This window comes from Geotrypetes seraphini, chromosome 1 (assembly GCF_902459505.1).
Source record: "Geotrypetes seraphini chromosome 1, aGeoSer1.1, whole genome shotgun sequence".
Taxonomy (NCBI): Eukaryota; Metazoa; Chordata; class Amphibia; order Gymnophiona; family Dermophiidae; genus Geotrypetes; species Geotrypetes seraphini.
Genome location: NC_047084.1, coordinates 240,262,095 through 240,275,176, shown reverse-complemented (window position 1 = coordinate 240,275,176; position 13,082 = coordinate 240,262,095). Strand labels below are relative to the sequence as shown.

Sequence of the window (13,082 nt, the reverse complement as noted above, 5' to 3'; positions counted from 1 at the left end):
TTCCCATGTCCTTAGTGCCCCCAGTGCCTCCTTCCCATGTCCTTAGTGCCCTCCAGTGCCTTCTTCCCATGTCCTTAATACCCTAGTGCCTTCTTCTCATGTCCTTAGTGCCCCCCAGTGCCTCCTTCCCATGTCTTTAGTGCCCCCCAGTGCCTCCTTCCCATGATACCCCCACACTGCCTTCCAGACTTTGTCCCACCCCCACCACTGAAGCTAACCTGCCTGCCTACCTACCTCCTTCCCTCCTTGCTGCTGTAAAAAAAACAAAAAAAAACTCCCTCCAGCACCCGATTTAACCCCCCCTCCCCTCCCGCCGCTACTCTCCTTATCTCCCTGCTGCTGCTGGCAATCGCTGCCCATAAGCCTTCTTCTCGACTTCAATTCTGACGTCGGAGAGGACGTTCTGGGCTAGCCAATCGCTGCCTGGCTGGCCCAGAACGTCCTCTCCGACGTCAGAACTGACGTCTGGAAGAAGGCTTCTGAGAGACGATTACCAGCAGCAGCAGGGAGGTAAGAAGGAGAACAGCGGCAGTGGCAGCAGACGGTGTGGGGGGGTGGGGTTTAAATCGGGCTTCCATCTTCCTAGCTGCATGTCCAGCCCTGGTTCCTCCTCCCGCCCTAGCTATGAGTAGCAGAAGAAGCTGAGAGTGACGCCTTCTTTTCTTTTCTCCCCCAATCAGAGCTAGAGTGCGGACCCTTCTATGACTCTCCCCGCCCCAGGAACTGTTCTTACGAATCAGCACTGAAAGGGATTGAAGACCGTTCATCACTCAGCCCTCATCTCTGCCCTTCTCTCCCTCCCTCCAGCACTGCAAGAGGCCAGAAAAAGAGGCTTTTTTTTTTTTTTTGCGCGCAGGGAGGGACAGGAAGCGATTGCCTGTCCCGTTGTCCCCGCGCACACCTTTGGGACGCTGTCCCTGAAAACATGACATTTCGGCGTCCCGAAGCTGTATGTGGGGACAACGGGACAGGGGGTCTGAAAACGGGATGGTCCCGTTCAAAACGGGACGTATGGTCACCTTAAGCATACCTCCTTTCATTTCATGTCCTTTAGATCTCCAACTGTATTATATCATCCTTGTCTCTTCTCTTCTCTAGGGTATACATATTCAGCTCTTCATAAATCATCTTATGTTTTCTGGTGCAGACCCCTATACCATTTTGATTACCTTACTCTGAACTGTTTCAAGTTTTGTTTTTTGTTTTTTAAAAAAATATAATTGGCATAATATAGCCTTCAAAACTGAATGCAGTACTCCCAATGAGGCTTCATAATCAATTCGGAGGAAGGTGACCAAAATACTATGGGTTTTTGAACCAGAAGACATGTGGGAAGATACTTGAAGATCTGAATGCATTTACCCAAGAAGAGAAAAGAGAAAGGGGTGATATGATACCTACATTTAAATACTCAAATGGCTTTAATGAGCAAACAAACCTTTACAAAAGACGGAAAAAAACGATAGAACTAGAGGACATGAAATCAAACTGCAAGGAGGGAAGCTTAAAAGCAACATCATGAAATAATTACTTTGTCACTGAAAGGGTGGTGGATGCCTGTGAGGTTCCCCTGGTAGAGGTGCTTGAGTCAAAAATTGAGACAGATTTCAAAAAGATGGATAAATACTGACTTGAGATCCCCTTCAATCAATTGACAACTCATTAGGCACTATTCCATAACATAGTGCCTAAGTGCTAAAGCACTTAACTGCAAGGGGGTCTATGTATGGAAGGAGCATGGGTGGTCCATGGGCATGTCTCCCAGTTAGGAGTATAGTTTATAGAATGCTGTTATAACTATGAGCATTATTTGGGACACCTCAACATGCCAATTTATGCTTGCCATTGACATGGTATAAAATGATGCCTACACAAAAGTGTGACAATGCTGACCTTATGCTAGTACTCTGGAATGGAATCTTAGAAACATAGAAATATGATGGCAGATAAAGGCCAAATGGCCCTTCCAGTCTGCCCATCCGCAGTAACCATTATCTCTTCCTCTCTCTAAGAGATACCACGTGCCTACCCCAGGCTTTCTTGAATTCAGACACAGTCTCTATCTCCACCACCTCTTCTGGGAGACTGTTCCATGCATCTATCACCCTTTCTGTAAAAAAAAGTAAGCATACAGCATTGGGGCCTAGACTGGGGCACCAATTTATAGATTTGTCCTTAAACTTTTTGGGGGGTGGAGGGAGGTGGGGGTAATTCTATTTGATGCTGCCTAATTTTAAGTGGTGGGAATGCATATATTGATAATATTCTGGTCATTTATGTGCATAAATGACTTCATAGAAAAGTGTTTCCCAAGTCAGTCCTGCATTACCCCTTTCCCAGTCAGGTTTTCAGGATATCCACAATGAATAAGCATGAGATTGATTTATATACACTACCTCCACTGTATGCAATTCCCTTTCTTGCGTATTTGTTGTGGATATTCTGAAAGTCTGTCTGGCAAGAGGGTTCTCCAGTATCAACATGGGAAACACTATCATACATTACTGTCTAGCAAAAAAAAATATGCAATGTGTTTTAATGGCATGTACCTATCAGTGGAAAGGTACTATCATGGTTTAAAGGATTCCTACAATCCAGAACATACAGAGTTAAAACAAACAAAGAAAAGTCCGAGCCATGGTCTAACCCCTGCGGAGTACCTCAAGGATCACCTCTTTCTCCCACACTCTTCAACCTATACATTGCCTCCCTCGGCTCCTATCTAGATGAACAAGGTCTAACCTCCTACAGTTATGCAGACAACACCACCATTCTCCTTCCATTCGATCAACCAGCACCATCCATGGCAGACGCGATACACAGAACACTTGAAACAATAGCAACATGGATGAAAGACCACAAACTAAAACTAAATCTGGACAAAACAAACTTCATTCTACTCGAAAATAACAAAATCCCAACCGTAACATAAACTCTACAACATACCACTTCCAACTCACTCTAAAACTCCTGGGAGTACTAATAGACAGAGGCTGTACAATGCAGCCACAAATCAACAAAACAATAAAAAAATCATTTGCAGTCATGAGAAACCTGAGGCAAGTTAGAAAATTCTTTGACAGAAAACAATTCCAATTCTTGGTACAATCTCTAATCCTAGGTCTAATAGACTACTGCAACATACTATATCTCCCCTGCACAGCAACCATGATAAAACAACTGCAAACAATACAAAACACAGCCCTAAGACTGGTTTACTCACTGAAGAAATTCGACCACATCACAGAGGCATACCACGACTCACATTGGCTCCCAATACAAGCGAGAATACACTTCAAATTTTACTGCCTACTATTTAAAGCAATAAACAGAGACAGCCCAGCCAATTGGAACAATCGAATAATTCAATCCACCTCAACCAGACATAGGAGAAGCCATGCACTATTCACACACCCTCCAACCAAAAACGTCAAAAGAAAAAAAACTGTACGACAACCTCCTAGCCACTCGAGCTGCAACACTCAACCTCCAACTCTACAACCTATTGACCTCGACCACAGACTACAAAACCTTCAAAAAAGAAATAAAAACCCTTCTATTCAAAAAACACATAAAACCCGAACTAACTCAATCAGAAATGTCCCAAGCATCACCTGCGAGTACTCCATATGTACTTCTAATACCATGACAATTCAAATGTAATTCTTAGCAACTCAAAGAAATGTACAAACTATTCCCTAAATACTTCTAATGTCCTCACAAACCACTTGTAATCTGCCTTGAACCACAAGGTAATGGCGGAATAGAAATCCTAATGTAATGTACCTTGCTGGTAGGCAGAGTTTGGGTGGAGAATGGGTAGAATGGCAAATATGCATGCAAATCATAGCATTTTATAATTTGCATGCATTCTGACAAGGACTTATGCCAGCCATAGGGCTGGTGTAAATGATCACGTCTTAATTATAGGTGCATTATTAACCTATTTTTGGCCCCCTTTTATCAAGCCGTGTTAGAGTTTTTTATCGCCGACCGTTGCGGTATAAGCTCCAATGCTCATTTAATTCCTAAGAACGTCAGCGTTTTTAATGCAGCAGCCAGCAATTTTAAAAAACACACTAATACAGCTTGATAAAAGGGGGCCTTAGAGAATAAGCTTCAAATAAGTACCTGCTTACCCTCTTCTTTCAAGTACACTCTTACATAATTACCTTCCTGGAGTTTTTATTTATTTATACATTTCTAGCCCACCGAATAACTATGTGGGTTACAATAATAATAATAACCCTAGACATATATAACAATACATGTAGTTTTAATTTTAATTGTTTAGTACATATCATGTTTCATGGTTATGCAACCTCAACCCATAAGACTCTTTCTAAGAAGGATGAAACAAGTAATCATTGGGACCTATAAAAGTGCATTTTTCTGACATTATATCAGAGCATAGAGTACTAAAATGGAGGCTTCATGTTCTTTGGAGTTCCTTCTCTCCCTACCTCTAACTGAAAATCTACAAAATTGTACAAAATTGATTCTATAATAGAGGCTTAGAGCAAGGCACAAGGTATGCCTAATGAGATCATATATTTTTGTCTGCCAGCTAAATTGTCTCATATTGCTTGATAGAGACTGATCTAACACTATCGCTGGTAAATTAGGTCCATTATAGCAATAAGGTAACTCTTTCTATTGTATTATAATATTGTATCCCCTTAAGGTTGCATAGACGGGTAGTTCTGCCTCTCTTGTGGAGTGAATAGAGAAATCTGAACTCTGCTTGCAATGGGGTAAAAGCAAGATTAGACAAATCATCTTGAAGCAATGGAGCCAGTTGGCAAAACAAAAACACATTCTCATTCCTTGCCCTGCAACCACAACAACACAATTTCATCAAAAACGTATGCTTTTGTCAGGGACTTGCAACAGGGTAACATTTGCTTCCCTGAACTGGTCCTTGCTGAGTTAATCTATTTTCTTTTCTTCTAGCAGTTTGGAGGAATGAGAATTGTGCAAATAATTCCAAATATATCCAGAAGCCTACATAAAACAAAAGCTATTACAAAAATGAGGGGGAAAGAGCGAATGCTTCACATTTAATGGTATTGAGAAGAAATTTGTACTCGGTTTTGCTTAAATCTATTAAGAAATGAGTCTTTCTCTCTCTTTACCTGTGAGAATGAATGGCAAGTAATCTAGCAATAATTACAACATGATGACAGCATGCCAATTGCAAAAGAAATAAGACAGTTTTGACTTTACATATTTATTTAGAAAACAGAAAGGGAGAGTAACAGTAACAGCAAGATAACAAAACACCATGATTGGATTAACCTATGATATTAAATAAAATATTAAGGGATAATTTGTTTTTTTTAATTTACTTATTCAATTTATTAAAGGACCATTTTACCCGGGTGTATTAAGCCCTAATGCAAGCTTAAGGTCTCTTCTATTAAACTGCGCTAGCAGTTTTGTAGCGCGTGGAGCCACACTGAATGGCCCGCGCTGCTCCCGACACTCAAAGAGTTCCTATGAGCGTTGGGAGCAGCACGGGACATTCAGTGCGGCTCTCTACACTAAAAACTGCTAGTGCAGTTTAATAGATGAGGCCCTAAGCTTGCATTAGGGCTTAACACACCCGGGTAAAATGGTCCTTTAATAAATTGCATTTACAGTGCAGTTACAGTGGGATTTTACCACACAGTTATTCACAATTCAACCCATCAGTTATTGGATGAATTCCTGTTATTGCAGGTCATGTGCTAACATTCAGGTGCCATTAATACCTCCTTAGGAGTAGATGATCCTATTTTAACTCTGTCTTGAGCAGTTAGGCACCGTTTATAGAATCAGGTCCTAACTTCTAGGCGCCGAGGAGCGCAATTGTCAATCATTCGCTAGGCGCTGTTTATAGAATCGCACCTAGCGGCACCTAAGCAGTCTTAGGTGCCACTAAGCATTGAAACCTTAGGCGCACTCCATTTATTCCAGGGTTTTCTTGGCCTAAATGAGTGTGCCTATGTCAAAGCATGCCCAAAATCTGCCCAGAGTTCACCCCTAATTACGCCTACTTTCTGGTAGGTACCTACCGAGTTAGGTGCGTACCAGCTAATTAATTTTATTTTTAATTATTTTTAATGGTACTTTTCAATGAACAGCACCGATTAAACCTAATTGAATAATTAAGTTAGGCACCTAGATTGGCTAGGCACGACCGACGATCTAGGTGCCTAACTTTAGGCACTGTTTATAGAATCTGGGCCTTAATGCATATATTCGGTAGTTAGTGCACAGTAAGTAAAGTGTGTTAACTGGAAAATATCATCCACACCTACAAGGAAATTCTGTATAGGATGCCATCTCAGCAGTTGCCTAAGCAGCTGCTGAGAATTGCACATCGACGTCCTATACAGAATTACGTCTACCCTAATGGACCATGCCTAATCCTGCCTAACTGGCCCGATTCTCTAATCAGTGCCCATGTCACAGGTGCTGGTTAGAGAATCACACCTGATCCCTTGTCACAATCAGCTGAGTGGCCATGGCAGGAAACCTCCAAATCCCCTCACCGCAAAGTTGGGCAGCAGGACGTATGCCCACTCCCTCTTGAGGCCCCCCCTGAAGCCCCCTAGTGAATGTCCACAGCAGGAAGGATGCCCACTCCATCCTGCAACCACCCGTGAACCCCCTGACAAATCCCCCAGCAGGAGGGATACCTACTCCCTCATGCTGCCACCCTCCTGGAACTTTCTCCCCCACCCGGCAACATCCCCCTCCAAAGCATCCCTCCACCTGTACATCCCCTGGCACTCCCCTAACAAGTAGACCCCCCCAGCATCCCTAGCCCCCTACACCCCCCAAGCAGCCCCCCCCCCCACCATATCTGTTAAGATGGAAGTCCGGCCAGAGGGATGCATAAGCCCTTCGGATAGTAGACCCACTACTCCAAAATGACAGACCTTCCTCTTCCCGGTGCATTCTATGAATGGCCCAGATGCCTAAGGCCCCTCCCATAGGAGGAGCCTTAGGCACCTGGACCAACTGGGATCTTAGACCTCCTTCCCAGTGCAACCTGGGATATAGTAGGAGTAGCCTTAGACTCTGACTGGCCAGATACCAAGTGGGTTACAGAATACTGCTATATATGCACATTATTCTTAATTCTAGGTATAGTCGTTTATACCAGCTATAGGGTTGGTGTAAGGGATCTCTCCTTAAACGAAGGCACATTTTTTAGCATCTGCGGCTAGTATTTTATAAAGAAAAGTAGACACCTATTTTTCTCTATACAGCAATCTTGAAATAGGCATGCTTTTGTTGTTTTAAACTAAGTGCAGATGGGCTTCCCAATCCATAGGTAATTAACAGCTATTTGTTAATTTACAACAAACACAAGATCAGATGTCCTCAGCATTTTCCCTATACACAATGGGAGTAATTTTATAAAAGGATATGTATGTCAAGGTTAGGGAGAAGTGGCCTATATTAAGTTTACTTTATAAGGACAACATTGGGTGCCTATATATCCTCACATACAACTTTTACACTCTGCTCCAAAAGGGCACATTTGTGCATGGCTTCATGTGTTTTATTAAGTACCCATAAATACAGCAGCTCCACCACAAATTTGAACAAACTAGGCCCCTCCCCAGGATCAACTATACACATTCTTCATTAATGAAGACATTATTTTGGCTCATCTACATATTACTCATGTGTGCCCACTTACTCTTTCATAAGAGCCTCCCTCCACGTTAAAAACTGTCTTTGCACATGGAAAATATTTTATAAAATTACCCCCAAATGAGAAAAATCACATAGGCCCTCTTTTACTAAGTCGTGGTAGAGGTTTCTACTGTAGCCTGGGGCGCTAAATGCTCCGAGGCTCATAGGAATTCTCTGAACATCAGAGCAGCATTGGAGCATTTAGCACTCTGGGCCGTGGTAGAAACCTCTACCGCAGCTTAATAAAAGGGGGAGATAGCTAAGACTTCGTTCAATCACAATATAGAAGTACTATTGTAACCAGTGGGTTACAAAATCAATATATGTTATAGCTGACCCGGGGCAGGAGAGACATGACAGAGGTTTCCCCCCCCCCCCTAATATTTTAAAGTTAAAAGTTTTTGTTGTTGTCGTCCAGCAAAGATAATGCTGTAGATGTACAGGGTGCAGGCATTCTCATAGAATATCAGTGCATGATGGTGATTGGCTGGAACAAGCCAGGGAAATGGTTGAGTGTGGCAGTTAGGAAAAGGAAAAAAAAACCCCAGCTGAAGATCTTGAAGAGAGGAGAGCTTGTGAATGAGTGCTCTGTGAGAGAAGGACATTTAGGGCTCCTTTTACTAAGGTGCGCTAGCGTTTTTAGCGCACGCAGGAAATTACCGCACGCTACGCTTCTAGAACTAACGCCAGCTCAATGCTGGCGTTAAGGTCTAGCGCGTGCGGCAATGAAGTGCGCGCTATTCCGCGCGTTAAAGCCCTAATGCGGCTTAGTAAAAGGAGCCCTTAGTTAGAGAAAGAGTAGTGAAAATAAAGTTGTATAAGAGAGTGAAGTTTAGGTTCATTAGACAGAGAACTATTTATTTTATTTTATGTAGCAAGGCATACAGTATTAGGTTTCTGTGCTTAGGCAGGCATATTGCATAGCTACCCACACTGTTAGGGAGATAGTTTCTCTCCTTTTTATTTATTTTAGGATAAGTTTAGGAAGAAAAACAAGTGAAAATATACAAGAAAGAAGGAGGAACAGAAATTAAAGCTGGAAGAAAAGCTAAGTGCACGAAGATTAAAGAGAGACTTTTTACACAGATAGTATCTGTAAAACCCCCATACTAATGATTTGTGAATATACTTATAATACTGGATTCAGTTAGTTGGGTTAATAGGAGAAAAATGTACACAGATTTTACTTGTTGAAATTCTTAAATTGGTTTTAAAGGGTTTTTAAAATATTTTATTTGAGCAAACTGCAATTAAAGAATCTTTTGCAATTTAAAAAGAAAAAAAAACAACCCATTTGTGCTATTTGTAACACTGAGTCTGATTCTCAATTAATTTTTAAATATCATCCCAGTCAGATTCTTCTTGACAAATAACTCAGTCAAGATTTGATTGGTGCATTTCTCTGTTCAGACCTCATCTGTACACTGTACATCCAGCCTGAGGTAACTTGGCTATAGACTACATTAAAGATAAAGTAAGGCTGGTGTAACAGAACTACAGACTGAGGCTGGTTACACTATTTGGACAATGAGTAAGAATTGCATTATTATTCTTTCAAGACTATAGACTTCACACTCCACTGTGTATGCTACACTTGCATTAAGCTTTACAGTGCAAATTTCAGACAGGGCGCTGACCTGAAATTATTTGAGGGTTCACTCCTATGCTGTAGTACTAAAACAAGCTGATGAGTAACTGACAGATCTGTCTGTTTTCATGCACTGATTTGCATATGGTCAGAAAAGAGATGTCATCAATATGGAAAAGTAGGTTCCTTTCAAGAAAGATCTAGATAAGGGAATGGGTTGGAGGTGTTTTCAAAATAAAGATAGACCTTAAAAAAAAAATCTTCCTCAAGAGGTAATTAAGCAGAAATGTATTAGGACAAGGATGTGTCAGTGTTCCTCTTTATCTCAGTTTGATTTCACGCAAACAAAGAATTGTGAACATGTTACAGATTTTGGTTAAGGTTGCTAGATTGTCTTTTTATTTTGCAATAAAAATCTGATCTGAACAAGAGGCAATTATCCTGTAACAATATTTTGTGAATAATAAATCAGTCGACAGATCCTCATTCCGCCTAACACTAGCAGTTTTATTCTCCCCAAATGGCACAAAAAATTTCTAAGATGTAAAGAATGTTGTTCATCCATATTATAGTATATACAATAAGGAATAATTTCACTTCAAAAAAAGAGCCTTCAAATGAAGGCAGCCAATATCTGAATGATAAACTGCTCCCAAGTGGGCTCATGAAAGGAATTCTATAGCTAAGTATGTGCAGTTAAGCAAGATGTGCACTCATGAGTGTACAGAAAAATGCACTATCCACTATTCAATAAGAACATGCCTAACTGCAAGTGGACATGTATGCAGAAGGTGCATAGAGGAGCATGGGAGGAGATGCCACTTATGCATGCAACTTATAAAATATTGTAAATTACACTTATTGCATGTTGGAACGGAGCTACTACGTAGCAGATTTAAGACAAGCTGGAGAAAATATGTCTTCACTCAATGTGCAATTAAACCCTAGAATTCATTGACAGAGAATATGGTGAAAGCAGTTAGCTTAGCAGCGTTTAAAAAAAGGTTTGGATAATTTCCTAAAGGTCCATAAGCGGCACACCTGGAATCTCGCCAGAGCACACAGTTTGTAAATCACTGCCTTATAGCTTGCTTTGTCTTATGTGCACCTGGACTCTAAGTCCTCCCCACCTATTTATGTTAGCTTTTTTAAATGTATCTTCCCTCTGTATTCCAGAGCTGTGAATATATGTATGCCATTCAACCAAAACAATAATACTTAATAAAAAAAGTCAAAAATAGATACTTGTGATGTTGACTTTTTTCTTCCCAACTAACTGACAAATCTAACATCCAGTCAGTACATAGAAGTTCACGGAGCTGCTCTCAACTGGCCCCAATATTAAGGAAGAGAAGAAGTCATGGGAAGGAAAGCAAAGGAAAATTTATTTCTCAGTGTAATAGAGTTTGCTACCATCTGTCTGTGTCGATACATGCAAATGCAAATCTGTAACTGAGTTCCCATATTTACATACCACCTGCTTGCATAAATGCACAGGATCTTAGCTCTTTTGCAGGTAAGGAGGGAATTCTATAATATGGTGCCAAATGGGCACGGAAAAGCATTCTAACGAATGGAAGGCGCCTAAATAGGGCAAAAACAGCAGATCTATGCGAAATCACAATTATGTGCCCATGTATAGAATAGCACCTAAATGTTTCCACATGGATCTGAAAAGGGTGTGTGGCCATGGGAGGGGCTTAGGTGAGCCAGGGGCGTTCCCTTAAAATGCATGCAGTGATACAGAATTTGAGGCACTAGGAGCTATTGTATATAGGGCACTGATCCCAAACTACCCTTACAGAATACCATTTATTGCCAATTTTTTCGGAAATAAATGTTGTGTACCATTTATAGAATTTTCCTCCAAGTGTACCCTTAAATGGATAAGAGGAAGCAAAGCGACTAAGCACTATTTTCTAAGGATGCGAGTAGGTTGCGTTGTATGTAAATCTAAGGGTGCACTCACGTGGGTGGAGCAATGCATGCAAGGAGTATGGGTGGTGATGTCACTTACATTTTCAACTTACATAATCCTTTTTTACACACCTTTGCCCCATTTTAGGCCACCACAGTTGTGCAGAGTCTACGCACGGTATAGCTATGAGCACATAAATGTGAGGTTATTCTATTGTTCTATAATTTTGTTACAGAATAGGCTCTTGCCATACAGCACGGCAGTGCTTAAAAACTCACTTAGTTAGGGAAGTGCCCTCCTGACGTGTTACTGTACGCTATCTGAGTAGTGTTCATTATTATCACCAACAAAGGTGAGCTCTTTGAAAAGATCATTCTTCAAATGCCACATTAATACTGATCCAATTTCAATTCTCAGGATATAATAATAAACTTTTAATTCTAGTACTTTTTTTTTCCTCTAGACATTTAAACTTTTTAAACTTTTCAGGTTTCAGCGGTGTCACTCAAAGCTCAGTTCTCTTTCATTGCTTTGAGATTCACACACCCACTTCATCATCGGCCTTTCATATTTCTCATTTTAACTTTTTAAATTCTTAACTTAAATCTCGGTCAGCTCCAGCACCATTTCATAAGTGACTAGAGATTCTCAGTGCAAACTTATCTTTAAAGCATTTTGTCCGTTAGCAAGCGGGAATGTGTCCAACATGTTTTGCCAAAACAAAAGCAGCTTTTTCAAGGACTTCCCCTTTTTCTGCCGTATCCAACTGTAGGTCCCCGCAGTTCCAGATAAAGTACTAGGACTAGCAAAGTACTAGTATTAAAAGTTCATTATTATATCCTGAGAATTGAAATTATTATTGTGAGAAGCTTGGGATAAAGAATTGAAGTGCATATTATATGTTGATTTAAGCATTAATAGAAACAGAGAAATATGATGTCAGATAAAGGCCAAATGGCCCATCTAGTCTGCCCATCTGTAGTAACCATCATCTCTTCCGCATTTGAGATTCTGTACTCATACTCTGCATACCTTGGCTTAGGAGTGTGGTTCATGCCTGTCACGCTACGCATAAAACTAAGCCAATTGGAGAAACTATCCCCCAAGATAAGCGCATAGATACAGGATTTTTAAAAATCTTTTGGTAAGCTACCATTTTAACCCAAACGCAATATCCAATTTCCGACTCAGAACTATGTTCACATGTCCAATTTAGCTCATTTTTTTGTGCAGATCTGCGCTCATAAAGAGTTGTTGTTTATAAGCATCTCTTACAATGTAATAGTTCTATCAAACTGTGTTCTTTTATTTCATGATTTTAACTAATCAGACCCAGCAATCGCCTCCATTGTATTTTGGCACTAGGTGCACTTTAAATATATTTATTTTATTTTTTTTTTCCTCTGGATAAAGCCATGAATTTTCCTTGATGTAAAAGTTAATACATCAATGAACTTGATTTTGAATAGAACCATTGCTGTGTAAAAATATATATGGAAATGAGGTTGAAAGAAATGTCTCCTTTTTCTGCAGCCTAGAGTTCTGGCAATTTTCTGCTTGGCTATCTACTGTATAGTCCATGTGGTCTTGTTTGCTAAAGATAATGTGACCTTCACAAGGGACAGATGCTAAAAAGTAGAAAGGTGGAGAAAAAAATATATATATAAAGCAACTGAGAATATGTGAAATTATTTACATTGCTGTCACTGTCAGAGATTTTACCCTAGAACATACAGATCTGGGTGCATTCTCTCTAACCAAAGCATTTTCAGGGCCTAATTTGTTTTCAGTGAATCAAACAATAATTTAGGAAAAATACTGTACTTATTCATTTGCACTTTGTGTACAATGTATAATGCTCGAACTAAATGAAAAATAAGGTCT

General features: G+C 40.4%; 1 protein-coding gene across 4 annotated transcripts in view; it reads right to left on the bottom strand.

Annotated features, from left to right (window-relative positions):
- The window catches only part of PPARGC1A (PPARG coactivator 1 alpha), a 260,571-nt gene that overhangs the window by 107,233 nt on the left and 140,256 nt on the right, over nt 1–13,082 (bottom strand). The window lies entirely within an intron of this gene.